At 35.8% G+C, this 27,630-nt stretch overlaps 1 protein-coding gene across 5 annotated transcripts in view; it reads left to right on the forward strand.

Moving 5' to 3' along the window:
• LOC123554809 (uncharacterized) overlaps positions 1-27,630 on the forward strand; it is a 225,118-nt gene that overhangs the window by 32,927 nt on the left and 164,561 nt on the right. The window contains exon 1 of one of the 5 annotated variants that reach the window (XM_053547718.1): positions 12,448-12,571. The exons of the other annotated variants lie outside the window; for them this stretch is intronic. The gene's annotated coding sequence lies outside the window, so the exon portion shown is untranslated. Of the gene's footprint in view, positions 1-12,447; positions 12,572-27,630 lie in introns of those variants that run through there. 5 annotated transcript variants of the gene reach the window in all.

Here is a 27,630-nt window from a genome sequence, read left to right on the forward strand (position 1 = left end):
TGCCCATGTGTGGCCAAATCCATAAAGCATCTCAGAAAAGTTTTAACCTTACAATTTTTTTTTCAACTTTACGGTAAAGAAAGTGTAATGAGCGGGATTTTCCAAAAACAAGTTGCATCCTTCATAACTTGTTTAAATAATAGTAAAAGTTGATCTTCACCCGATATTACATTGTATTGAAAAGGAAAAAATTCGTACTCCTTATGCAAATCGCGTCGAGAAATCACATTTTAGCTCAACCCTAAATATATATAGTTGTGACGTTTCTGTTTTACGGAGATTAATTTATTTTTTGGGTTTCAATTATATCCAAAAAGTAATTATGTTTCATTTGGTATAACAGGCCCATTGAAACCTATATGTTTTCAAATGGAATGACTAAGTAGTGTGTTCTTTTTTCACAAATACAATTATGATAAAAAAAAATTCAATTAATGAGCGAAAAATAAACAGGGATCTCCTTAGTTTTCGCGGTATTGTCTTAATTTTCTCCTACCCTATTTTCACGCGCAGCTATTGCACACTCAGTTTTAACATACAAATGCTTGTATCTAAGGGAAAAATAAGTTAATCACCACAAAAAAGTTTACAACAACATAAATTTCATTTAATTATATTCTTATTTTGTTAACCATTTTCGATTTCTTTCCGATCTTTATTGTTACGCGTGTATCCCTGAATACATGTTACACACAAAAGCGGTGTAATGAAAAACAATATAGTACTTCTTATTAAACATTTTACTGATCGTTCGCCACTTAGTATGTGTCTTTTATTTTCTGAAAATGTTCCTGAAATGTTTTTGAATGAAATAAAATTATAAAATGACTTTCAGCGGGTTCATTTTTATGCTGTGGTGCTAGGAAAATTTTGATTGTGCATATCAAAGTCCCGACCAACTTAAAATATTTCCTGTTGTGGCCTTTTAGGATTTTAAGCCCATTTTCGTCAACATTTTCTTATACATTTACATTTTAAATACTAAATTCTTTCTCTAAAGTAACTTACAATTGTCGCACTGAAAAATATTAGTCACGGATAGAGTTATTTTGAGGGATCACTCTCTCAGGAATACATTATTTATTTTATTATACCGAAAAAATAATGAAATGATTTATTTAACATTAAAAAAGTTATTACTTACCAAATAATGAAGACAGAATTAAGGAGGCTTTACTAGTAAGCACTTAGAAATTGTCGCGACTTTGCTGTATAAAATCATTACTTTTTGATAGGTATCTATAGTCTTGAGGTTACATAACGCTGTATTTATGGGCATATTTCAACAAAATCAGCAGCAGTAACATTCGAAAAGCGGCGATAACTACGGAACATATAACGAGAGCACTCATTTTCCTAGTAGTTAGTAGTTAGTTAATTTCCAATCTGATGGTGATAGTTTCAGTTTGATATTTGATGAAAAATTGTTTTCAAAATGTTGCATGTAGAACAAATCATTCAAAAGCAGAAATGAAAAATAGGCCGGGTTCACACATGTATGAACACAAGATAAAGTAATTTAATCCTATGTATAAATAAGCGCATCGTCTTTTAATCAGTACGAAAGTATCGATCTCTCATAGGGAGACATGAAAATGTAAAATCACATGCGCAGAAAAACAAAATAGCGTTGTTGCGCATGTGATATGAAATTATTGTTTTTATCATTAAATCTATATTTATAGTCCTTTCCATTGTTCTAGATGTAGTCACATGTTCAACGATAAAAAAATCGTATTTTCTCGAAGGCGGAGCCAAACACACATATTGACCTCCAGCTGTGACGTCCACGCGTTATTACGTTAAAACAATGCGACGTCGTATACAATTAACCACGGAAGATGACCTAAGGCTGCAGACATTTGTATCTAATGTTTATACTTATGAGTAGGCTAGATTTGATAATAAAACAATTGTCGTTTTTATGTGTGGTCAATATGCGGATTTATTGACCTGTTAAAGCGATATCAAGTCGATAAATTCGCTCGACGTTGATATTGCTTTTATCAGGCCGATAAATCCACATATGAGCCAAGCCATGAGAAAACCAACATTGCGTATTGCGATTAGTTTTTAGTTTATACAAATTTGTTTTAGCTCGATTGTGATGAAAGCTTCAAGCTTATTGTAACCACTCTCGAGTCCGCTTCCTGGAAAAACCAGTACTGGTGTCATATGAAAAGTCATGGTCGTGACCCCAGTGGGGCTCGAACCCACGACCTCTGGACTGAGCGGCCAACACCTTATCCACTAGACCACCGCTCCCTATTGCAATTAGAGAAACCGTTAGCAAACAGCATGGATCCTGACCAGACTGGGCGGATGTTGGTTTTCTCATGGCGCGGCTCATATCGACCTCAACAAAAGGCAATTATTGTATAATATCACATGCGCAGAAATTGAAAATAACGATTTTGCGCACGAGATATAAAAACGCTTATGATATATTATTCAAGTTAAACTAATGGGAAAAGTGCTCTGGACATTGTGTGGGGTATAATAATTTAACATCTGAATTGCACACATTTGTAATCCATGCTTTAAAATATTCATTTTAAAAACAAAAAAAATAACATTGTGTGAATAGTTGTATAAGCATATAGCAAAAGCATAGTTCGTAGTCCGACCGGACCGGTTTTTTTTTTAATTCTGTGTTAAAAAGATATGCTAGTATTATTTCAAATATAAAAGAAAGAGAAATAAAAAATTAAATAATCTAAACAAAAATAAAGTTAGCAGTAAATTGTTAAAACATGAAAGTTCATTGCTTATCACTACCCTCCCATTTATACTATTAGATATTTACCGTTTTTTATTGTTTTGATTTAAACAGACTGAGCGGACATGTTTCGGTGTGTGTGTGTGTGTGTGGGGGGGGGGGGGGTCCGGGTTCGAAACTTTGCGACCGATCTTCCATATTTTATACTCTCCAGTTCATTCATTTCTACAACTAACTGTAACTCTAGGTATCATCTCCATACAAAATCACCCGGTTTTGTTTAAAGCTAAATCATATAATTTATCATTTGAGCAACATTTTATGATATTTTTTTTCAGTTTTCTTGTATTTCAGGAACAAGGACCTATAAAATAGAGCTATACCTCTTCTGCAAATGTTTACTTTGATATTTTTTATGGAGGAAGACCCCAGGCGCCCCTCCGTGCATTATTTCATCACGAGCGGGCACCTGGGTAGAACCACCGACCTTCCGTAAGCCAGCTGGATGGCTTCCTCACATGAAGAATTCAACGCCCCAAGTGAGGCTCGAACCCACATCGATGAGGGGCAAGTGATTTGAAGTCAGCGACCTTAACCACTCGGCCACGGAGGCCCCCGGACTATGTTTTTAGATTTTGATATAATTTATTAGTTTATTTAGTTTTATATTCAAATTTGAATACTTCAACAACCTGAAACAAATTATGACAAGTATGAAAACAGCGCATAGCTTCGTAGTTCATCTATTTTCGATCTATCTTGGTTGCGCAATCGAGATAGGCAGAAGGAGTATAATAATAGTTTCATAAACTTACATTTCTAGTTAATTTTCGCAAAATGTGTACTTATCAATGCAGAGTGTTTATATTCATATGTTCCCTAAGACAAGATATTTTCATTAAATTAATACTTAATATGCTAAAACGCTATCTTGGTCGGGCAACCAAATTTTATAAATACTTCCAGTGCACGGTATAGACCCCTTCGCCTTACTACACAACCTAGTGTCACATCGTTAGGTGTGAAATAACGACGTACATTTAACTAGCCTGTCCAGTTCTGTTGAAAGTATCCTGCAAACTGCTATCTCGTGTCTGTCCGGTACACAAATGAACATCGACGCGAACGTATTACTTCTTATGGTTATTCAAATTTTGTTTTTTGTCTGCTTATGCAATGCAATACTTCATCAACTACGTATCCAATATAAACTTTGCTTCTATTTGTAATAATGAAATAAAAAACATAATGCCTATAGTGACGTATCACATCGTAATTATATTAGCATTCTGTCCGTAAGTTCCGGTGGTTTCCGTACAATCGGAATCGGCTATTTCCGTGGTTTGGGCCGGGCCGGGCCGGGTTTTATTAATAACCGTTTGTATCAGGCAAGCGTGTTATATTTGGGCAGGATGTAAGTTAGTTGTACCTTAAATCTATCTATCAATCTATCTATTGATTCTGCTTAACTCCCTTTCCGGGTATTACTAGCAGCTATATCCTTTCCGCAGCCTTAACGTACTAAAACGTATTAGCGTCTGATGGCCCTTTCACGCTTCCGTAGAAACAACATTTATTACACGAAACTTATTTTGAAAATATTTCTGAAATGTCTAGGTCTGCAGCTCTCAAAATACGGTTATATTTTACATCTGAGGCATACACTGACACTCTCAGACAACATCAAAAATGACATTTTGAGCGATTTGATGAAGTTCCAAAATTATCAATATACCCTTGGTCCGTTACGGACCCCTGTGGGATTTGTGTTTATCCAGAGCTCAAATATTTTTTCATAGATTAAAAGCTGACATGCTGTACTAAAGCCCAGGTAATTTCAATTCATAATAAAATGCTGAAAATTGGCTCTCCAATAGCAAAAAAAAAAAAAAAAAAAAAAAAAAAAAGAACTCCACGCGCATACATTTAGACCGGGTGACCCCTGCGCGTGACCCCTGACTATCTACGAATCAAAATGCGGTTTTCGTTTTCAAGTTTAGCATTTCTACTTTCATTTTATTTACTTCCGGAAATAGCTGAAGGTCGAGTGACGTCATTTTCTATGTTGTCAAAAACATACATATGCCTGGCGAAATAGCATAAATATGTGCTGGCCGTCCTAAGGTTATGTACATCAGTTACATGCATGTTACAACTTACCCCATTTCGGTGTTCTTTGAAAAATAATAAAATATGCATTTATATCTTCCTAAAATATGATGTCTTTAAAAAGCTAATGGTGTGGGTATTTCCGAACAGTTAAGCAATAATGTTGAATGTTCGAAAATACACACTTATATTGCCATTTAAAAACAACTTGTTTATAGAGTGATTCCAGCTGATTTAGCGTGTATAATTCCGAACTATATAAGTATACAGATATTGTCAGTATAGTGTATTGAAGATATTTCCTATTGGACGTGTATTTCCGAACAGAGGGGGTAATTCCGAACAACAGGGGGGCTAATTCCGAACAGTTCCAACTTCTTAAAAACAGAATGTTTGTTTGTTTACAATGATAAACAAATACATTCTTTACGGTATTACTTGCATTTTTAACAAAGAAACTTTATAAAACAAAACATATAACTGGAATTTACAGAGCATCTGTATCTAAACCTAAATTTGCAGAAGCACAGCACAACATCTGTGACAACTTTCTACATGATTAATGTCCGAAACATTTAATATGGTATTAACACCCTTATACATGATGGAGTGTGCAGTGTTAAAAATGTCTTAGAATCTGTGTTTAAATTAACAGTATTTGCATTCAAACGGAAGTTCGTCTGTATAGCCCAATAATTCATCTGCCACACATTTAAGGTGAAATCTGCATCCACAATTGGTGCATGTAGGGTTTTTTCACATGCATAGCAGTAACGTGGACCTTGTCGTGCAGGGTGGTCTTGGCACCCAAAATTTGCTTGCAACTCTTGACAAGCTCATGCTATTGCTACATGAGTCGCCACCTCCTCTACCAGAGTCGGATCATATTGCACATGTTTAAAACAAGCCAATATGAATGAAAGGAAGTTGAACTCATTTTACAAAGTAGTAGATTTATTTATTTGTTACTGTATCTTTTTTTTATATATATATTTATTTATCAACTTATTTATTTATTTATAATCTAGCTCTAGTTATTTGCTTCAAATATAGTACAAGTCTTTATATATACTTATTTTGGATAAACTGTTCCTCATACATTGATTGTTTGGAATTAGCCTCACATTAATTAACAAGTGTGTCTAATTCCGAACGGCTTCTTTGATCATTCAACGTTTTCCATAATGAGAAATGCAGTTAACTCCCTTCCCACGGGACACTTGTGATGTAACAATTCCATCAAAACATTGTCAGCGGTAAAAACCAATACTTTTAGATCCTTACATACTACTTACATCAAAATACGAAAACAGGTAAGAACGACATGCATGCAAGCTGTCGTATAAATTCTAGTCTGTTATTTTGAAAAGGTGCGCGACAAAACTTTGCATTCATTGCAATATGATATGGAATTCGTTGTTATCATGTATGTGACGCCGTGGATTAGATTGGTGCCTTTCAAGAATACGAAAATGTCATTGGAAAAATGTGTTCGGAATTACCCCCCTGTTCGGGATTACCCACACCCGCTCTACTAACTTTGTTACTTTACTCCCCTAAGTCATTATTAGGGATTCTGTTAAATAATAAACATAACATGGCCGTTGAAGTCAGCCAAAGGTCACAATACATGATGAGCACATTTGTAATCTCATAAATTATCAAGTCATTAGAGTTAGATTTAAGGGATATGTGCACATTTTCAGAAAGAAGGATTTTGTGGTGTACAGATTTTATAACAATTTACTCAATAATCACATCCGTGCTGTTTAAGCGGCATCAATTAGTAAATCCATGCTAAACAAGAGCTCGTAGAACACGAAATGCCCCCTTGATACATTCAGTAATTGCACAAGGAACAGAAATTATTTGATCATTGTGAACAAAAGTTCTACTGTTCTTGGTCAAAGTGACCTTGACCTTTGACCTCAAAATCAATAGGGGTCATCCGCTGGTCATGATAAACCTCCATATTAAGTTTTGTGATCCTAGGCCCAAGCATTCTCAAGTTATCATCCGGACACATTTTAACTGTTCTTGGTCACTGTGACCTTGACCTTTGACCTACTGACCACAAAATCAATAGGGGTCATCTACTGTCATGATCAACCTCCCTATTAAGTTTTGTGATCCTAGGCCCAAGCATTCTCAAGTTATCATCCGGACACATTTTAACTGTTCTTGGTCACTGTGACCTTGACCTTTGACCTACTGACCACAAAATCAATAGGGGTCATCTACTGTCATGATCAACCTCCCTATTAAGTTTTGTGATCCTAGGCCCAAGCATTCTCAAGTTATCGTCCGGACACATTTTAACTGTTCTTGGTCACTGTGACATTGACCTTTGACCTACTGACCTCAAAATCAATAGGGGTCATCTGCTGTCATGATCAACCTCCCTATTAAGTTTTGTGATCCTAGGCCCATGCATTCTCAAGTTATCGTCCGGAAATGGTTTTACTGTTCCGGGTCACTGTGTCTTTGACCTTTGGCCTACTGACCTCAGTATCAATAGGGGTCATGTACTGGTCATGACCAACTTCCCTATCAACTTTCGTGATCCTAGGCCTAAGCGTTCTTGAGTTATCATCCGGAAACCGTTAAAATGTTCCTGGTCACTGTGACCATGACCTTTGACCTACCGACCTCAAAATCAATAGAGGTCATCTGCTAATCATGACCAACCTCCCTATCAACTTTCATGATTCTAGACCGAAGCGTTCTCGAGTTATCATCCGTGAACTGTTTAACTGTTCTGTGTCACTGTGTCCTTGACCTTTGACCTACAGATCTCAAAATCTATCTGGGTCATTTACTGCTCATAACCAACCATTCTGTCAACTTTCATGATCCTAGGCCCAAGCGTTCTGGAGTTATCATCCGGAAACCGTTTAACTGTTCTGGGTCACTGTGACCTTGACCTTTGACCTTCTCATCTCAAAATCAATAGGGGTCATCTGCTGGTTATGACCAACCAACATATCAACTTTCATGATCCTAGGCCCATGTGTTCGGAAACGGATTGGTCTACATACCGACCGACGGACCGACTGACATCTGCAAAACAATATACCCCTCCTTCTTCGAAGGGGGCATAATAAGATACAAAGATAAGACTTATAACTGATAAATAGCACAACTGTAATTCATTCTGGAAATACTAGTCCCAGCACAGACCTATATTGGCTATGATTTGATAAATGCAAAAATGAAACACTCCTTTTCTGTCTTACTCGAAACTCACTTATTTAACTCGAAATTCACTTTTTATTTACTTTTTTTTTAACTCGAAACTTGAGCACTCCATAGCCATTAAAATCTACATGTGTTTATATGTTTTCACCGCATTGTTTCTTTTAAATATGTTATTAGAGAAATTTGATATTAAACTGTTTTATAACTGTGTTGTAATAATTAGTTTCAAATGTATTATATTTAATATTTACGTCTTTGTATATTTTTAACATAATTTATATATTTTTGTTTGTATATTTCTAACATGATTTATATCTTCTTTTGTTATTTATGTTTAAGAGAAATTTTATATTAAACTGCTTTTATAACTTTTAGCATAACACTGAATTTGTAGACTATATCGAAATTAAACTTGAGTTAATATGCGATTCAATTCAAGATAGAAATAACAATGAAGGCTTATTCCTAAGAATAATTTTATAAAAGAAAATGTAAATACATCCCATTTTTTTTTTAAATACAATAATTATTTTACGTCATATTACGATTATTTATAGTCGTGTAATAATTAGTTTCAAATGTATTAAATTAACGTGTTAGTATATATGTTTCCAACAAAATTTAGATAGGTTTAAACTTAAAAGAAATCTAAAAAAAAAAATAAAACGTAAAAATATAAAAGATATCTGATGTTTGTGTTTCCTTTATATCATTTAATTACTATTCCAATGACATATTCTTAAGATAGATATTATATCGTTACTAAAAAAAAGTGATTCCATTGCGCACTTTACCTCCATTGCGCACTTTAGGCGTACCCTTTTAATAATAATAAGGTAGCAGGGTACACTTCGAAATTTCAATATTTGTTATAAATAGAACTTCGTGATTTTGGATGTCTGTAAATTAAGGTGAGAGATAATGATTATTAATTCTTTAGAAAATTTATACAGCTGATACATGTAAAATTCTAATGTCAGTTGGAACTAACTGCTGGTAGCTTTGTATGATCAATGGGACACCTTTTCGCGGAAAAATCAAATCACGGAAGGGTTCTGTGCTTGTTGATTGATACTCAGGAACATTCTCACTATTTTGTGAAAAACCGAGCTGGATGGGCCTCCATTCCGTTTATGTCCTGACGTTCAGTAAGGGCTATTAAATTGAGAAATGCAATAAAATTGGGCATTGTTCTTGCAGCGGGATCATTGCAGGCTGTTCAAAAAGTGCAAAACTGATGATTTTGGCATGCTGTTTTTCATGGATGGTGTAAACCTTTCGTTTTGATAACTTTCTTTATTCTTGTATAAGAATCCTGATCTTGCCATTGATTAAAAGCACAAAACATGCACGCAATTTATAAAATGGCCACCCTAATTCTGCTCATAAGGGAAGTGCAATATTGCAACTCGCTACAAGTAAGACCGTCCGTGCCCAAAATTTTCGCATCTAAGTGTACCCTGCTACCTAAGGAAAGTCTGCTAAAATTAAATTTTGAAAGAACTCTTAAATTTGTGCGGTTTCAAATAGTTTAGAACCTCTTCTTCGATATTCTAAACATTCTGGGGACTTAAAACGCTACCTGACGGCACAGCAGCTCAAAAATGTTACGGTGAGGACACATAAAAGCATAAATGTCAATATACACGCATACGATTATTTTAGATTCTAGCTCCAGTAACAAGGTTCTGGTACAGTAAAAACATCATTTTTATCGTTATTAACCCACACAGTGCATCTTTGGCCCACCAGCAATGCATTTCGTCGATCAGAGGGATGTTCGGACGGTGGGGACCCCATGAAATAGGAAAATAGTGGGTGGGGACATTTTATTTTCGCAAAATGGTGCAGAATTGCCCTTAAATCATTCCTAATGACAAAATACGTTAAATCATGTCAGAAAATGGTAAAAACGGATGTATTGTACGTTCTTTGTCTCGTAGTGACAATTTGTAAATTTTGGCTAAATTTGCGCATTAGGGGTGGGAAAGTTTAGACTCTCTCATACAGACTGCTTTTCATGCTATTGAAAACATTTTCATTTGGTTTAATTTGCGAAAGACATATAAAAGTTCTGAACTAGTAAACCCTCTTTTGTTCATTAACTGAAAAATCTTAAGGTAGCAGGGTACACTTCGAATTTTGGCCCCCGTCAATATTTGTTATTAATAGAACTTCGTGACTTTGGATGTCTGTAAATTAAGGTGAGAGATAATGATTATTAATTCTTTAGAAAATTTATACAGCTGACACATGTAAATTCTGACGTCAGTTGGAAAACTAACTGCTGGTAGCTTTGTATGATCAATGGGACACCTTTTCGCGGAAAAAATCAAATCACGGAAGGGTTCTGTGCTTGTTGATTGGTACTCAGGAACGTTTTCGCTATTTTGTGAAAAAAAGAGCTGGACGGGTCCCCATTCCGTTTATGTCCTGACGTTCAGTAAGGACTGCTAAATTGAGAAATGCAATAAAATTGGGCATTGTTCTTGCAGCGGGATCATTGCAGGCTGTTCAAAAAGTGCAAAACTGATGATTTTGGCATGCTTTTTTTCATGGATGGTGTAAACCTTTCGTTTTGATAACTTTCTTTATTCTTGTCAGCGCCGTAGCCACACTGAGGCAAACCGAGGCAGTTGCCTCGGTTAAAATTTGAGAGGCAAAAACAAAAAAAGAGTAAAAAGTAGGCCTTTCACACTGATGAAAATTTCAGTTATAAAAGTTCAGAGAAGTATATTAATATCATGAGAATATAACATAATATATCTGCCTCATGACATCATTGAGGCGAGGTGAGGCGGAAATCCATATTGATAGACTTGTCCATGCCCCCTCCCCAAAGTTGGCTGAGAAGTGAGCTACTCATCAAAGTCGAACCCAATTGTGTATTATATTTATCAAATTCAAATCCAAAAATGCACCAGAGGTCACCATTTCATACTGAATTTTCAAAATGTTTCAGGGAAAAAGCCCCCTGAAAATGAGGGTGAATCCCCTTCCATACCTTAAAATTCAGACCAAAAAAGGCACTAGAGGCCACCATTTCATACTTGTAATTCATTTTTTCCAGGGGGAGAGCCCTGACCCCCTAAACTGAGAAGATCCCCCTACAGTACCTCAAATTTTAGACCAAACAATGCACCATAGGCCACCATTTCGTATCTGTATTTCAAAATAAGAGAACCATCTGACCACCACTAAACTGAAGGGGAATCCCCTCCAATACCTTAAAATTCAGACCAAAAAAATGCACCAGAGGCCACCATTTCATAGTTATCTTTACACCAACATGGAAACAGTCCCCCTCCAGTACCTCCAGTACCTACCCCCTCCCGGGTTATAAACTAATAAACTACTAGTATACTAACAAGAGGACCATGATGGTCCTGAATCACTCACCTGTCCCCACATGACCCAATTTTCATGAAGATCCATTGAAAAATATGGCCTCTAGAGAGGTCACGAGGTTTTTCTATTATTTGACCTAAAGATCTAGTTTTTAAAGGCATGTGACCCAGTTTCAAAATTGATCTAGATATCATCAAGGTGAACATTCTGACCAATTTTCATGAAGATCTATTGAAAAGTATGGCCTCTAGACAGGTCACAAGGTTTTTCTATTTTTAGACCTACTGACCTAGTTTTTGACCGCACATGACCCAGTTTCGAACTTGACCTAGATATCATCAAGATAAACATTCTGACCAACTTTCATAAAGATCCCATGAAAAATGTGACATCTAGAGTGGTCACAAGCAAAAGTTTACGGACGGACGAACGAACGGACGTCCACGGACGCACGGACGACGGACGCCACGCGATCACAAAAGCTCACCTTGTCACTTTATGACAGGTGAGCTAAAAAAGCATGTTGTATGTCTTACTGTTGGTTTTCTGATTTTACTGCCTTTCAATTACAAAAATGATTGTATCCGAGACTATATTAGAATAGGATAAATCCCCAGTTATCCTTGTTATAAATATATTTTTTCTTAAAATATGAACGTTCTGTGAAATATAGGGCTAAAGGGACGATTTTACTGTGATATAAAACAGTTTGAGAGTGCTTCAGACTGCACCAGAGACGTCCTGGGGAAAAAATCCGGGAGGCATGCCCCCGGATCCCCCTAGGTTGCCTCGGTTAAAATTTGTGTCTGGCTACGGCACTGCTTGTATGAGAATCCTGATCTTGCCATTATAATTAAAAGCACAAAACATGCACGCAATTTATAAAATGGCCACCCTAATTCTGCTCATAAGGGAAGTGCATTATTGCGACTCGCTACATGGAAGACCGCCCGTGCCCAAAATTTTCGCATATAAGTGTACTCTGCTACCTAAATACTACGCACACATCGTGTAATAAAATCTGGAAAGTAGACTTATATTTAGTTGCATTAAAGTTATTTCCCCTTTACGCAGTTACGCCATTTTCTTCAAATGTTTGCCAAATTGAGTTGCTACATTTAAATCGTATTTATTTCATTGAAAATTGGATGAAAAAACATACTTATTTATTTGATAACACCAATCTACATTATTTTGGTAAGGGTAAATGCGTATTTATGCATGTCACTTTTCTGTGTTCTGTTTTTCCTGTCCAAATGATCAGCATTTGTATGCGAAAGTGGGTGGGTTCAGGAATTTACATATTGAGTTGTGTTCAGCAGTTCAGACCAGTTTAGACTTTCAAATTTTCCAATCCTCGAGTAGAATAATGTTAATGCACGTTAATCTCCATTTCAGACCTTTTAATTGAGACTTTCTTTCAACAAATTTAATCTGTTAAGAAAGTTTAAAGTTAAAACAGGAAGGTCTAATACGGGGAGTAGAAACTCCGTATAAATCAATACATTTATCTGTACTATGCTGTCGTCAATACCTGTAAATATCGACCAGTCGTTAGCGATCGATATTTTGTTTTCGCCACTATCGATTAGCGCATAATTAGCATATTACCTCATGTTAATCATGGAGCTGTTACACTTATTGTTCAAAGGGTTTACCAGTCACATGTTAAGTGGCGATAATTAGATGATCAGAGATTGATCTAAAGGGATTCTGAAGCAAAAACAGCATGCGACTGCATGTGGTGATATGCTTAATTATTATGAATTAACTCGAGCTCACTTCCCTGAAGAAATATTTTACCACGTAACTTCAAATCTAAATCAAAGGGCCGATTTTTGTTGGATTTGAATAAAAAAATGGAAAATAACAGAAAGCTGACACTTCTTAATCTTGTAGAGCCATAATTATAAACAATTACTGTTTATAATGTCAGATTTCTACATACAGAAACAAAACATTCTTCTTGAACGTAGGGAATGTTTCAAACGAAACTGTTGTTTAAACTCCAAAAATTAGTTTAATAAATTTAATCTTAAAACTGATGTGTGAAAATACAATGTATTTAAATTAAAATAACAATATTTTTTTAAAAAAGGCCGACAACAAAGTTACATTTAGTATTCCGAACTTTTAGATAAAACTGCAGAAAATCATCTAGGTTTAACACGCATTTAAATGGTGAAGAACAGAGCAATATCATAAACAAATATTTTCAGACAACAGTTTACAGTTTTGACTTGCTATTTTTATTAAAATATGTCCTAATTTTTTTATTCTAAATACCTCTAAATCAACAAGGCAAATATCATGTAAAAAACGACATCTTTCTCTCTGGGTAAGACAAGTCTAGATTTAGCCATTTTCACAGGGCGAAAAGTAACATTAATGTAGATATTTTCCATTTAAAAACAGATGCAGGCAATAATTTCATGGCAGAACTTTTGCTTTCAACAAAAAATTCAGCAAATGCTTTCCCAGACTTTCACTGAAAGGACGAAATAAACTGTAAGGCGTAAGTGTTTGAGTAATAGCAGAATAACCTACGGCATACGCTTCGATCGGACGACAGCATCAGATAAGATAAATGCCGGTTTCCAGTCCCCGTATCAGTTGTTCCAGGTTAAAACAAGAGCTGTCAGTAAGACAGCAGGCTCGACTTTTCTAAGTGCTTGACTCTGAATATGAGTTTTGCCAGTATAAGGGGCATAATAGTCAAAAACTTTGAAAGTAACAGAGCTATTGGACATAATATAAAACTTCAGCAAAAATATTCTAAGTTAAAAGGGGCATAACTCTGTCAAAATTAAATCAGAGTTATGGGGGTTGTTTCCCCTGGTGTAGACTTTGATAGTAAATATTTATTTCAAGTTTCAAGTCAAAAGCTTTAATAATAACAGAGATATTTAATATCAAAAACTTTGAAAAGTCGAGCTAAAAATGCTACATTTTCATACATGTAGCAGTAAATACTCAAGTCATATCTATGTCATGAGTATGGTTATGCCTTGTTGTATATTACATATTTTCTAACAGCATTTTCAAAAGCATACATTATTTGATTTCACTGTACATACTACAATTCTGGAGATCTTTATTGTTAAACATGTTAAAAGCAGACTTCCGGAAAGTTGGGAAAAGTGGCTGGACATTCGGTGCGGCAATGTCTAAAAATCTGCTGGACCGAAAAACAATCCACCGGACCGAAAATGAACTTGTAATACAGAACCAAATAAAGCCTCCGTAAACTAACTACCAGTTTAACACACTGTTTTACAAGCCAGGCACGAATCTTCGCCATTTATCATTCATATTAAGATAGAACCTCTTCATTTCATACTTTTTGCTTTCTGTACGTTCGGCAGGTGAGTATTTTCATTAATTTTCTGGATTCAGCACTGTATCTTTTTAATGACGCCATTTTGTCCGAGATGTTGCGGTTCTCGGGATACGATCAGTCGGACCGCATCTGGGTTAAAAGCGACGGACCGTGTCAAAATTTTGCTGTCGTGTCCGTCAGACCAAAGACTTTCGGATGTCTGGTTAAAAGTGTAAAATGAAATATGGTTAAAATATTAACAGCTACTGGTCGAAATACGTTCAGTTTTTTAACAGTGTCCAGTCCTACATGATGATTTTGCACGTGCAAGGGGCCACAACAGACCAGTTATTTTCCAGTTTTTGATGATGTCATTTAACTGTCATTTAACTGTATGCCTGTGTAAACCAGTTATTTTCCAGTTTTTGATGATGTCATTTTACTGGATTTATACTGCCATTTTTAATTAACCAGTTTTATGTCAGTTTTTTATGATGTCATTTAACTGGCTATCTTATTAACATATTTTGGCTTATTTAACTGGTTTTTAACTGGAGTTTGACTGAAAACCGGAAAAATAACTGGTTCATTTGCATATTTGCAGCATTGTCACACATTTGTGATTTGTTAGTATTGTCAGAGGTTTTTAACTGGCTTTTAACCTGAATTTAACTTCATTTCAAATAACTGGAATAAAACTGAAAAATAACTTCAGTTCTTTTTGCTAAGGGTTTCTTATCTTCAGTCAGCCGGGCAGCAAGAACTCTTCCTCAAGTTAGCAGAGCGTCGTTTACCTCTGTGAAGAGGCATAATTCTGTCCAAAAAAAAAATCAGGATTATGGGAATTGTTTCCACACATGCAGATGTTGATGATAGCGATGTATGAGTTTCACAAAATGAAGTTTGCCCAAAACCTTTAACCTGAAAATAACCTAAGTATAACACCTTGGTGACCTCAACCTTGCGTATAATGGCACAGTCCCTGCATAAACTTTGTTTGTATGCTGCACAATGTTTATTTAAAGTTAAAGTCAGATATAAGCAATAATAACAAAGATATGACAGAAAAACAAAGGTAGCCAAAAAACTTTAACCTGAAAATATCCTAAGTATAACACCTCGGGTGTCCTTGACCTTGGGTATAATGGACACATCCCCTTCATAAACTTTGTCTGTATGCTGCACAATGTCTATGTGAAGTTACAGTAGGATCTAATTAATAATAAAAAAGATGTGACAGAAAAACAAAAGATTGCCGAAAAAACTTTAACCAATTAAGAAAGCCAAAGCAGAAGGGGCGAGTAGAATAGCACACCTATTCTCTGAATAGTGGAGCTAAAAATACAAAGAAAAAGTGAAAAACAAAAAGTCCTGTCAAACTGAGTGGAATAAATATATATTTTCTCGTATGTTAGCGGAAACACGCATATCGATTCTATTTCTTGTCGGGGACAAGGACATCGTTGGTGAAATAGACCAATAAATACTGTTTGACAGTCGCAAGTGAAATACAATACAAAATTATATTTATTAATTCAATGAGTACAGTGTATGGAGCTTATAAGCCCAAACACTAGCCAACGAGCTATAAAAATAAGTGTATTTTATACTTCTTTGAATAGGCATACAATTTTTTGGCGAGTAGTGGAACAGTTTTGCCACTAGGCGGTCAATGCATAATGCATATACATGTTGATTTAAACAATATTTCAACCATTCAGGATTGTAAATGCATATTTGTATGTACAAACTCATGTGCATGGATTAATAATGAAACATTCAGAACTGTTCTGACTTATGAATTTCCTTCGCAATTCCAAAATATAAACGGGCAGTTTTAGCCTGAATGCTTCGTCTTTTGCTTTGACTATCTGTGTTTTTGGTGAAAATACATTTTAACTTCAAGCGTTAATGTCTATTTAACGACTGTGTGTTGCAGAGACATTTATCATACACTGAAAAATCAATCTTTAAAAAGAGAGAATGGGGTGTAAAACTAAAGTCTGATGATCAAGGTTGCTTGATGTTTTGTGCTATGCGTCAGAAAAAACTAGTCTAATAATCAGCGCCACTTCTTTGAAATCAAGACATTTTGAGTAAAATACTGAAATCGTTTGCTTATTCATACATATTAATCTACTCATTCACGTTCTTCATCCTCACCACACGCATTAGCCTAATTTTAGTGCAAAGCTGCAAACATAAACCACTATCTAACAATTTTATGCCCGACTTTTCAAATGTTACGGAAATTCAGGTGATAACTCTGAAGATGTCACAGAGTTCTTATGATAACTTTTATTACTGCCAGGGTGTTTCTTGAGCTATGTTAAGATACTTTTTAGCTAATTTAATTATTTACAAAGGGTGTTAATCATGTTCTATTGTAATATGTTTATCCACAGCACAGTAGTGTGGTTATATAATGTATAATATGAGTCTTTTGTAAAATTTAAAACTATGTGCAGTATAATGACATATATATAGTAAAATACGAATAGGTAACAAATGCAGTAAATTGTATTGTTCGTTCTATCAATGGATGTGCCAATGTTCATGAACAACGGTTTGGTGGATACCGTTTGGATTGATCACTGAATCAAAATCAAATCCTTTAATCTTTAATTTAGGGTACATATAAATGCTGATTTTTTTCTGAAGTGGTTTATTTGCATTACTATGTATGACTGCTGTTGTCATCTCATGCGATTCAATTGCTTGTCTTGTTATGCATATTCATATTATGACCTTTACGTTGAGTTGTTATGTGGTAGGTTGAAAAGGCTAATATGCTAGGTAAAGCTTTAGATAATTGTCCTTTTTTTCAGGATGCGACAGTCAGATGTAAATACTGTCACAAAAGATTCCTGACACCGTCTGAAGCAGTTGCTCATGTTGTAAATATTCATCCTGAAAAGAAAGTCGCGATTACAACATTGAGGCCATGTGGCAAAATTAAACCATGCGTGACCATGCTATGACAAGAAGGAAATGATTCTAAATTAAAATTGTTATTGTATGATATTTGTTGCCATCTATATCAATCCTTCACCAGAAACGACCTTTGCTTTTGCCAGAATGCTATAAGATGAATAGAAGTGCATTTTGAGTTTAGTTGGAAATATTGTATGAGGAATAGTTAGCTAGATCATCATTACGAGCGTACACAGTCCCTTTAAAAGTAACATCTAGTAAGAATTAAAAACATAACACTAAAACGTTATCATTGGAACTCAAAAACACACATTCCATACATCATATAACCACAATACTGTGCTGTGGATAAACATCATTAGAACATGATTAAAACCCTTTCTAAATAATAAAATTAGTTAAAACATATCTTAACATAGCTCAAGAAACACCCTGACAGTAACAAAAGTTATCATAAGAACTCTGACATCTTCAGAGTTATCACCTGCAGGGCCGGATCCAGAAATTTTTGATTGGGGGGGGCACCAGTCTAGGGGGATCAGGAGGTCATCCCCTGGATTTTTTTTTAAATACGGGTATAAAATGTTGTCCTCTGGTGTATTTATTGATGGGTGTACTCTCCTCATATAAGGGGGGTCAGGGGGCCCTCCCCCTCGGCCCGGCCCTGGATCCGGGCCTGACCTGAACTCCGTAACATTTGAAAAATCGGGCATAAAATTGTTAGATAGTGTTTTATGTTTGCAGCTTTGCACTAAAATTAGGCTATTGCGTGAATGAGTAGATTAATATGTATGAATAAGCAAACTATTTCGATATTTTACTCAAAAGACTTGATTTCAAAGAAGTGGCGCTGATGGTATCGGGTCAACTCGTCCCCGATTTGGTCATTTAGTCCCCCAAAATTGGTCATTTCGTCCCCTTCATGATAAAATTTGGTCAACTCGTCCCCATTTTGGTCAAGTCGTCACCCTTTTGGTCAATTCGACCCCCTTTTGGTAATTTTGTCCCCCTCAATATATGGGGCATTTTTGCTTTTTATGATATCTTAGACTTTGAAAATTGGTATTTAAAATCATTGTGAGTTTTGAAGGAGTTATATTGGAAATAGTTTACTTTAGATAATTAGGTTAGATAAAATAATAAAAGAAATATACTGAAAATATATGACAATTAACTGAAATAAAATAAAAAATAAATACAATGCCTTCAGTAATAATAAATATGATATAATATAATAATAAACTTTTTAAGAATCATAGTAAGAAAAGAGAGAGCAATAAATTCTTATTTCTGGTCATAATAAAAGAAAGTTTTAATTAAAAATACAATAAAAAAGTAAATAAACAACTAATATCTGTCACATATGTATTACTAAAGATAACCAACATGCTTTATATTCATTTTTATACGCCCGTTTGAAAAACGGGACGTATTATGGGAACGTCCCTGGCGGGCGGGCAGGCGGGCGGGTTGGCGGGCGATCGGGCTTTCGGCGTCCACAGACCTTGTCCGGAGCATATCTTCTACATGCATGAAGGGATTTTGATGAAACTTGGCACAGTTGTTCACCATCATGAGACGGAGTGTCATGCGCAAAAACCAGGTCCCTAGGTCTAAGGTCAAGGTCACACTTAGAGGTCAAAGGTCAAATTCAAGAATGACTTTGTCCGGAGCATATCTTCTTCATGCATAGAGGGATTTTGATGAAACTTGGCACAATTGTTCATCATCATGAGAAGGAGTGTCACGCGCAAGAACCAGGTCCCTAGGTCTAAGGTCAAGGTCACACTTAGAGGTCAAAGGATACAAGAATGAAAACTTTGTCCGGAGCATTTCTTCTTCATGCATAGAGGGATTTTGATATAACTTGGCACAAATGTTCACCACCATGAGGCGGAGTGTCATGCGCAAGAACCAGGTCTCTAGGTCTAAGGTCAAGGTCACACTTAGAGGTCAAAGGATACAAGAATGAAAACTTTGTCCAGAGCATTTCTTCTTCATGCATAGAGGGATTTTGATATAACTTGGCACAAATGTTCACCACCATGAGGCGGAGTGTCATGCGCAAGAACCAGGTCTCTAGGTCTAAGGTCAAGGTCACACTTAGAGGTCAACGGATACAAGAATGAAAACCTTGTCCGGAGCTTGTCTTCTTCATGCATAGAGGGATTTTGATATAACTTGGCACAAATGTTCACCACCACGAGACGTAGTGTCATGCGCAAGAACTAGGTCCCTAGGTCTAAGGTCAAGGTCACACTTAGAGGCCAAAGGTCAGATACAAGAATGACTTTGTCCGAAGCATTTCTTCTTCATGCATGGAGGGATTTTGATGTAACTTGACACAATTATACACCATCATGAGACGAAGTGTCATGCGCAGTTCCCTTCTTTCGAATTACTTCCCTTTGCTTATATTGTAACTTTTTCATTACTAGTCATAGGGAAAAATCGAGACCACTTTTCTGTAGTACAATATGCATGCTACATCCAATTTTGAGGTGTATTTTGACCAGTCTCTACCTGGTAAAGATTTTTGTGAGGACTTACAATTTTTTTTTTTTTTTTTTTTTTTTTTTTTTAAGATTAACTTCCCTTAGTTGTTACTACAAATAACTTATTTTGTAACTTTTTTATAATTGACCATTTGGAAAAACCAAAACCACTTTTCTGTGGTACAACATAGATGTTACTTTCCAATTTTAGGTGTATTTTAAGGTATCTCTACCTGGTAAGGAGTTTTTTTGTGGACTTAGAAAAACAAAACACTTAGTTATTACTAAACAAGCACAAAGTTAAAATTCCATTTGCAAATACAGGTGCTAGAGTAAAGAAATTTGCTGTGACGGGCGTATATTGTGACATTCTTGCACTCTTGTTGTCATTAAGGACGCTCGCTACAGTTTCGTAATTTTTTTCTCATTAATAATAGATTTTGATGAAATGTTTTGTATTAAAAGATCTTGTTATGATGTATTGAAAAATGAAATAAAAATACTAGCTTTGTTTCATTTTAATTTGCCCATAGATATGGTGCTATTTTTAACATTTTTCAAAATTTCTATAATCCTAAAATATATTTCAGTAAAGTAAAATAATCAGCATAAATTTGAAATATCTAAGCATTTTTATAACGGAAAACAATATATCTATTTGAAACATGCTCAGAGAAATCAAAAGAAAATGATTTTGTAAAGAAAGGAATACTTGTTCAGCAGACCCAAGGGCTATTTTTGCATATTTTTGTCAATTTTAAGTTGGTACTTCCGCTATTTTATCGAGTTTCACATAATAGAATTTAAACAAACTCTGCACATACATTTTTCCATTATAAAAATGCCTAGATATCATATTTATGCTGATTATTTTACTTTACTGAAATATATTTTAGGATTATAGAAATTTTGAAAAATGTTAAAAATAGCACCATATCTATGGGCAAATTAAAATGAAACAAATCTAGTATTTTTATGCCCCTGAAGGGAGGCATATAGTTTTTGAACCGTCTGTCTGTCTGTCGGTCTGTTGGTCTGTCGGTCTGTTGGTCTGTCAGTCTGTCGGTCTGTCGGTCTGTCCGCAATTTTCGTGTCCGGTCCATATCTTTGTCATCGATGGATGAATTTTCAAATAACTTGGCATGAATGTGTACCACAGTAAGACGACGTGCAGTGCGCAAGACCCAGGTCCGTAGCTCAAAGGTCAAGGTCACACTTAGACGTTAAAGGATAGTGCGTTGATGGGCGTGTCCGGTCCATATCTTTGTCATCGATGGATGGATTTTCAAATAACTTGGCATGAAATTGTACCACAGTAAGACGACGTGCGGTGCGCAAGACCCAGGTCCGTAGCTCAAAGGTCAAGGTCACACTTAGACATCAAAGGATAGTGCATTGATGGGCGTGTCCGGTCCATATCTTTGTCATCGATGGATGGATTTTCAAATAACTTGGCATGAATGTGTACCACAGTAAGATGACGTGCAGTGCGCAAGACCCAGGTCCGTAGCTCAAAGGTCAAGGTCACACTAAGACGTTAAAGGATAGTGCATTGATGGGCGTGTCCTGTCCATATCTTTGTCATCAATGGATGGATTTTCAAATAACTTGGCATGAATGTGTACCACAATAAGACGACGTGTCACATGCAAGACCCAGGTCCGTAGCTCAAAGGTCAAGGTCACACTTAGACGTTAAAGATCATTTTTCATGATAGTGCATTGATGGGCATGTCCGGTCTATATCTTTGTCATTCATGCATGGATTTTAAAATAACTATGCATGAATGTGTGACACAGTAAGACGATGTGTCGCGCGCAAGACCCAGGTCCGTAGGTCAAAGGTCCCAAACTCTAACATCGGCCATAACTATTCATTTAAAGTGCCATCGGGGGCATGTGTCATCCTACGGAGACAGCTCTTGTTATTTCATTTTTCAATACATCATAACATGATCTTTTAATACAAAACATTTCATCAAAATCTATTATTAATGTCTACCTAATCTAAAACAAAAAGAAAATTGATAGGTCACCATATTAGATTTCGCTTAAATCAAATTACAACGAGGTGAGGTGTGGCGGGCATTTATACAACACAGGTTGGTACATAATACTCTTTCAGTGTTTGAGCAAATGACTAAGAGATATATCAAATTATAAAACGGCAGATTTCTTAATTAGCTTTTTGATGTCATAGAACGATAAACGTTTCCGCCTTTCTCCGAACAAAACCTATAGTTTACGAGTACGGATGTACGGTATGGGTACGGTACGGGATTAGAAACAGCTGTGACTCAGTGCAGAGTTGGAGCGCCGGTATAAATTACAGACTCCAGTATATGTCGGATTGAGGCAATTTGAACTAAATGTACTTTAAATGTATATATTTTGTAACCATGGTGATACTTACCCTAACATTTAGTCAGTATATTATACATATTTTACATTAAATGCATGCGAACACACAATAATTTGCGAATTTTTGCCGTACGCGACATTAGATAATCACTTCTGGGCATGCGCAGAAAACCGCTCCAACTCTGTAGTGAGCTATATCGATTAGAAACACAACCAAATTGGCACGGTGTTGGGGTAAATATCGACCCGTCCGGAAAAACTGTAGCAAGTGCCTTTAAAATAAAAAAAGTTGGGAGACCGGGGTTTCTAAAAAAAAGTAGAAAAAGCCTATATACCTATATATATGAAAGGTGTTAAAGGTTATTAATCACATTAAAAGTCGTTGATTGGGCTGATTGGAAGGTGTTATTTAACTGCATTAGAAGTTGTTGATTGACTGAATGAAATGTGTTAATAGGATTGAGAAAATTATTTGTTATAAAAAAGTTTGAAAATAACCAGCATCAAATACGAATATACAACAGAAAAAAAACCCACAGAAAATACTCTTTGTTAAATCGATCATTTTTGAAGCAAAAATGTTCTTAAAATAAGCAAAAACTTGTGTATATTTTTAGCATGGCTTATTTGAAAAAAAAACCGGCTTATCCCTGTTTCTTGTATTCTCAGGGTTTCTCATATTCTCGTTTTTTGCCTTCAAGTTTTAAAAAAGTTTAATGTTTGTTATTTTCTAGACAGGAATAGTACAAAACTGACACACTCAAAATTTCAAGTGATTGAATGCATATTGACGAAACTATCAGCATTTTACTCAATTTAAAAAAAATCCTTATTTTTTTCTGGTGGTGTTAGCAAATTTGCCATAAATTATTGATTATGCAATTAATTGTAATATTTCTTGATGTATTTACTACAGAATATATCTTTTATAACACAGTGGTAATTTTAATGTTTTAAATTCTACAACTTATCTGTGATGAAAAGACAAATCTAAATCCATGGGAATACGAGAAACTCTCAGTCCATTTCTGCGGGTGAGGGTGGTATCAAATACACAAACAAAATAATTAAATGGGATAATTTCAGTAACATTTTATGACTCCATCTGAAAGACAAGTGAATTTTCTACAAAATAACACCCAAATGCTGTTTATGAAATGGTTAATCTGTTACTGGGAATAAAATAGAGAATATGAGAAAACAGGATAATTTATCATATTTTGATACTTAAAAAAAAAAAAATTGCGTTTAAAAAGGGGGCCGAAATGACCAATTTGAAATTGCCAAGGGGGACGAAATGACCAAATCGGAGACGAGTTGACTGTAAATCGCGCTGATTATTAGACTAAACAATTTTTTTCTGACAAATAGCACAAACCATTAGGCAACCTTGATCATCAAACTTTAGTTTTACACCCCATTCTCTCTTTTTAAAGGTCCATTACTAAGGGAAAGTGAGCTGGCAATTTTTTTCATAGCCAGTGCATAGACTTCTGCAAGACACTAAATAATGAAGATTGGCAGGTCAAAATTTACAGAAGGTCTTTGGAACTCAAAGAAATGTCCCGCTTAGTCTCATGTAGGAAGTGTCGGATACGGATCGACGGTCGCGAGTTCGACCCCGCAGGGCTATGTTTACCTGATCTCATTGATAGAAAATATGTGTACTAACATTGCGATCTATCTTCGAAATTCAATGGACAGTCTGTCATGTTCATTGCGGAAACAGTTTGTACTGTGTTACAGAAATCAGAATCACTGGTTCTTAGTACTGCCGCCGTTAAAGACTGATAATTACATGTTTGAAACCGGCGATTAACCCAACAAACAACAGAACACCAAAAATATGTTGTGTATTATGTTGAAATTTCAATGAACGACGAATGCCATCCACCTCGAGGTCGTTTTTAACTTCTTCATCCCTTCATAGAAAAATAATGTACGAGGTATCCTGCGATTTATTTCGAATTCTGAAATCCATTTTCATATGTCACAATAAAACGAAAATATTCTGCTTATTAAAAAGAAATAAAAACACTCTAGAATATTGAACCTTTTAAAGATGATCATTACCAGTTTTTCCAAGACGATACTTGCCTAACGATGTGGTTCGAGCAACTCGGCGTGAATCTAATTCTTCATGCGAGGAAACATCAGCAGGCTTACGAAGAAGTCCGGTGCTTCGTGTACCAGGTCCTCGCTTTGAGAAATAGCACGGAGGCACTGGTCTTCTCACCTAAGTGAAAGTCCCATATACCTATCATGATCGGTGCGCATATCCAACAAAAAAAAAAACAAACACAAAAAACATGTTTGTCATACAGATACAGAAATCGAACGTTTTCCAGGAACTCGACAGTTATCAAAAAATGTACAGGTTTCAGAAAACTCGTCTCGGTAACACTTCTCCCGTGAAATAATACAGTAGCTACACAAGCTGAATATTTATTTCATAGCCAAGAAAAAATAGTTTGCATACGGAGAGTCTGTACACTGTGGGATTTGCCGCTCATATATTTTCAGAAACACAAAAAATATTTTTCTTTCTTTTTTGGCTTGCGCTCGCAACATTGAAAAAAAAATCAAGCCAAAATTTGTTTGTGCGCTACTTTTTACGGACGTAACAGTGTACAAATGCTTATAATTCCAGTTCCAGATTGTTCTAAAATTTTGGTAAGGGTATGCATACTGTAAATACGTATTGATGCATGTCACTTTTCTGTTTTCTGTTTTTCCTGGCCAAATGATCAACATTTGTATACGGAAGTGGATGGGGTAAGGAATTTACATTATGAGTTGTGTTCCAGAGCAATTTAGATCTTCAAATTTTCCAATCCTCAAGTAGAATATTGTTAATGCACGTTAATCTCCATTTCAGACCGTAATTGAGACTTTGTTTCAACAAATTTAATCTGTTAAGAAAGTTTGAAGTTAGAATAAGAGATGCCTGTAAGACAGCATGCTCAACTTTTCTCAGTGCATGACTCTGAATTAGAGCTTTGCCAGTAAAAGGGGCATTATAGTCAATAGCTTTGAAAGTAACAGAGATACTGGATGTTATATAAAACTTAAGCAAAAAATTCTAAGTTAAAAAGGGGCTTAACTCTGTCAAAATTCAAATCAGAGTTATGGGGATTGTTTCTCCTGGTGTAAACTTTAATAGTAACTGTTTTAAGTTTCAAGTCAAAAGCTTTAATAGTAACAGATATTTGACTTTATCAAAATCTTCGAAAACTAAAAGTGCTATGTACATTTTCATAGCAGTAAACATTCAAGTCACATATCTATCTCATGATTATGGTTTAAGGTTATGCATTGTTGTATATTACATATTTTCTAACAGCATTTTCATACGCATACATTATTTGATTACAGTGTACTGTATGCCAGTGTTATTACCTTTTTTCACGAGTTCGCTTTGTTGTGCGCCTGCAGGTCAAGCTTACCCAAACCAAAATGTACCCATGTTTTCACAATCCCTGGTGAATTATTATCCCCTGCCGATGAAATCGGGAGGGTGGTATTGAAATGGCGTTGTCCGTCCGTCACGTCCGTCTGTGCGTAACCATATCTCAGTAACTAGTAGGTAGAATTTCATGAAACTTAAAATAAACATGAACCAACATACTGCGATGATGCCCGTCAAGTTTTTAGCTCACCTGAGCATGAAGTTCTCAAAGGTGAGCTTTTGTGATCGCCCTGTGTCCGTTGTCGTCCGTCCGTCCGTCCTCTGTCGTCAAAAATTTGACTGTTAACACTCTAGAGGTCACATTTTTGGCCCAATCTTAATGAAACTTGGTCAGAATGTTACCCTCAATAAAATCTTGGATGAGTTCAATATTGGGTCATCTGGGATCAAAAACTAGGTCACCAGGTCAAATCAAAGGAAAAGCTTGTTAACACTCTAGAGGTCACAATTTTGGCCCAATCTTAATGAAACTTGGTCAGAATGTTACCCTTAATAAAATCTCGGAGGTTTCGATATTGGGTCATCTGGGGTCAAAAACTAGGTCACCAGGTCAAATCAAAGGAAAAGCTTGTTAACACTCTAGAGGTAATATTTTTGACCCAATCTTAATGAAACTTGGTCAGAATGTTACCCTCAATAAAATCTTGTACAAGTTCGATATTGGGTCATCTGGGGTCAAAAACTAGGTCACCAGGTCAAATCAAAGGAAAAGCTTGTTAACACTGTAGAGGCCACATTTATGACTATATCTTCATGAAACTTGGTCAAAATGTTAATATTGATGATCTTAAGATCCAGTTTGAATCTGGGTCATGTCGGGTCAAAAACTAGGTAAACTGGTCAAATCAAAGGAAAAGCTAGTTTACACTGTAGAGGCCACATTTATGACCATATCTTAATGAAGCTTAGTCAAAATGTTAATCTTGATGATCTATAGGTCAAGTTCAAATCTGGGTCAGGTTGGGTCAAGAACTAGGTCACTAGGTCAAATCAAAGGAAAAGCTTGTTAACACTGTAGAGGCCACATTTAAGACTGTATCTTCATGAAACTTTATCAGAATGTTAAACTTGATGATCTTTAGGTCAAGTTCGAATCTGGGTCATGTCGGGTCAAAAACTAGGTCACCGGGTCAAATCAAAGGAAAAGCTAGTTAACACTTTAGAGGCTACATTTATGACCATATCTTAATGAAACTTGGTCCTAATGTTAATCTTGATGATCTTTAGGTCAGGTTTAAATTTGGGTCAGGTGGGGTAAAAAACTAGGTCACTAGGTCAAATCAAAGGAAAAGCTTGTTAACACTCTTGAAGCCACATTTATGACTGTATCTTCATGAAACTTAGTCAGAATGTTAAACTTGATGATCTTTAGGTCAAGTTCGAATCTGGGTCATGTCGGGTCAAAAACTAGGTCACAGGGTCAAATCAAAGGAATAGCTAGGTAACACTTTAGAGGCCACATTTATGACCATATCTTAATGAAACTTGGTCAGAATGTTAATCTTTATGATCTTTAGGTCAGTAGGTCAGGTGAGCGATACAGGGCCTTCATGGCCCTCTTGTTTTTTGGATTGGTCAATTTCCCTTAGAGTTATTGCCCTTGATTTAATGAAAAATGCCCAAAAATGTCCATCTGCAGCCATTTCTCAGTAACTAGCAGGTAGAATTTCATGAAACTT

The sequence above is a fragment of the Mercenaria mercenaria genome, chromosome 7, assembly GCF_021730395.1.
Source record: "Mercenaria mercenaria strain notata chromosome 7, MADL_Memer_1, whole genome shotgun sequence".
NCBI lineage: Eukaryota > Metazoa > Mollusca > Bivalvia > Venerida > Veneridae > Mercenaria > Mercenaria mercenaria.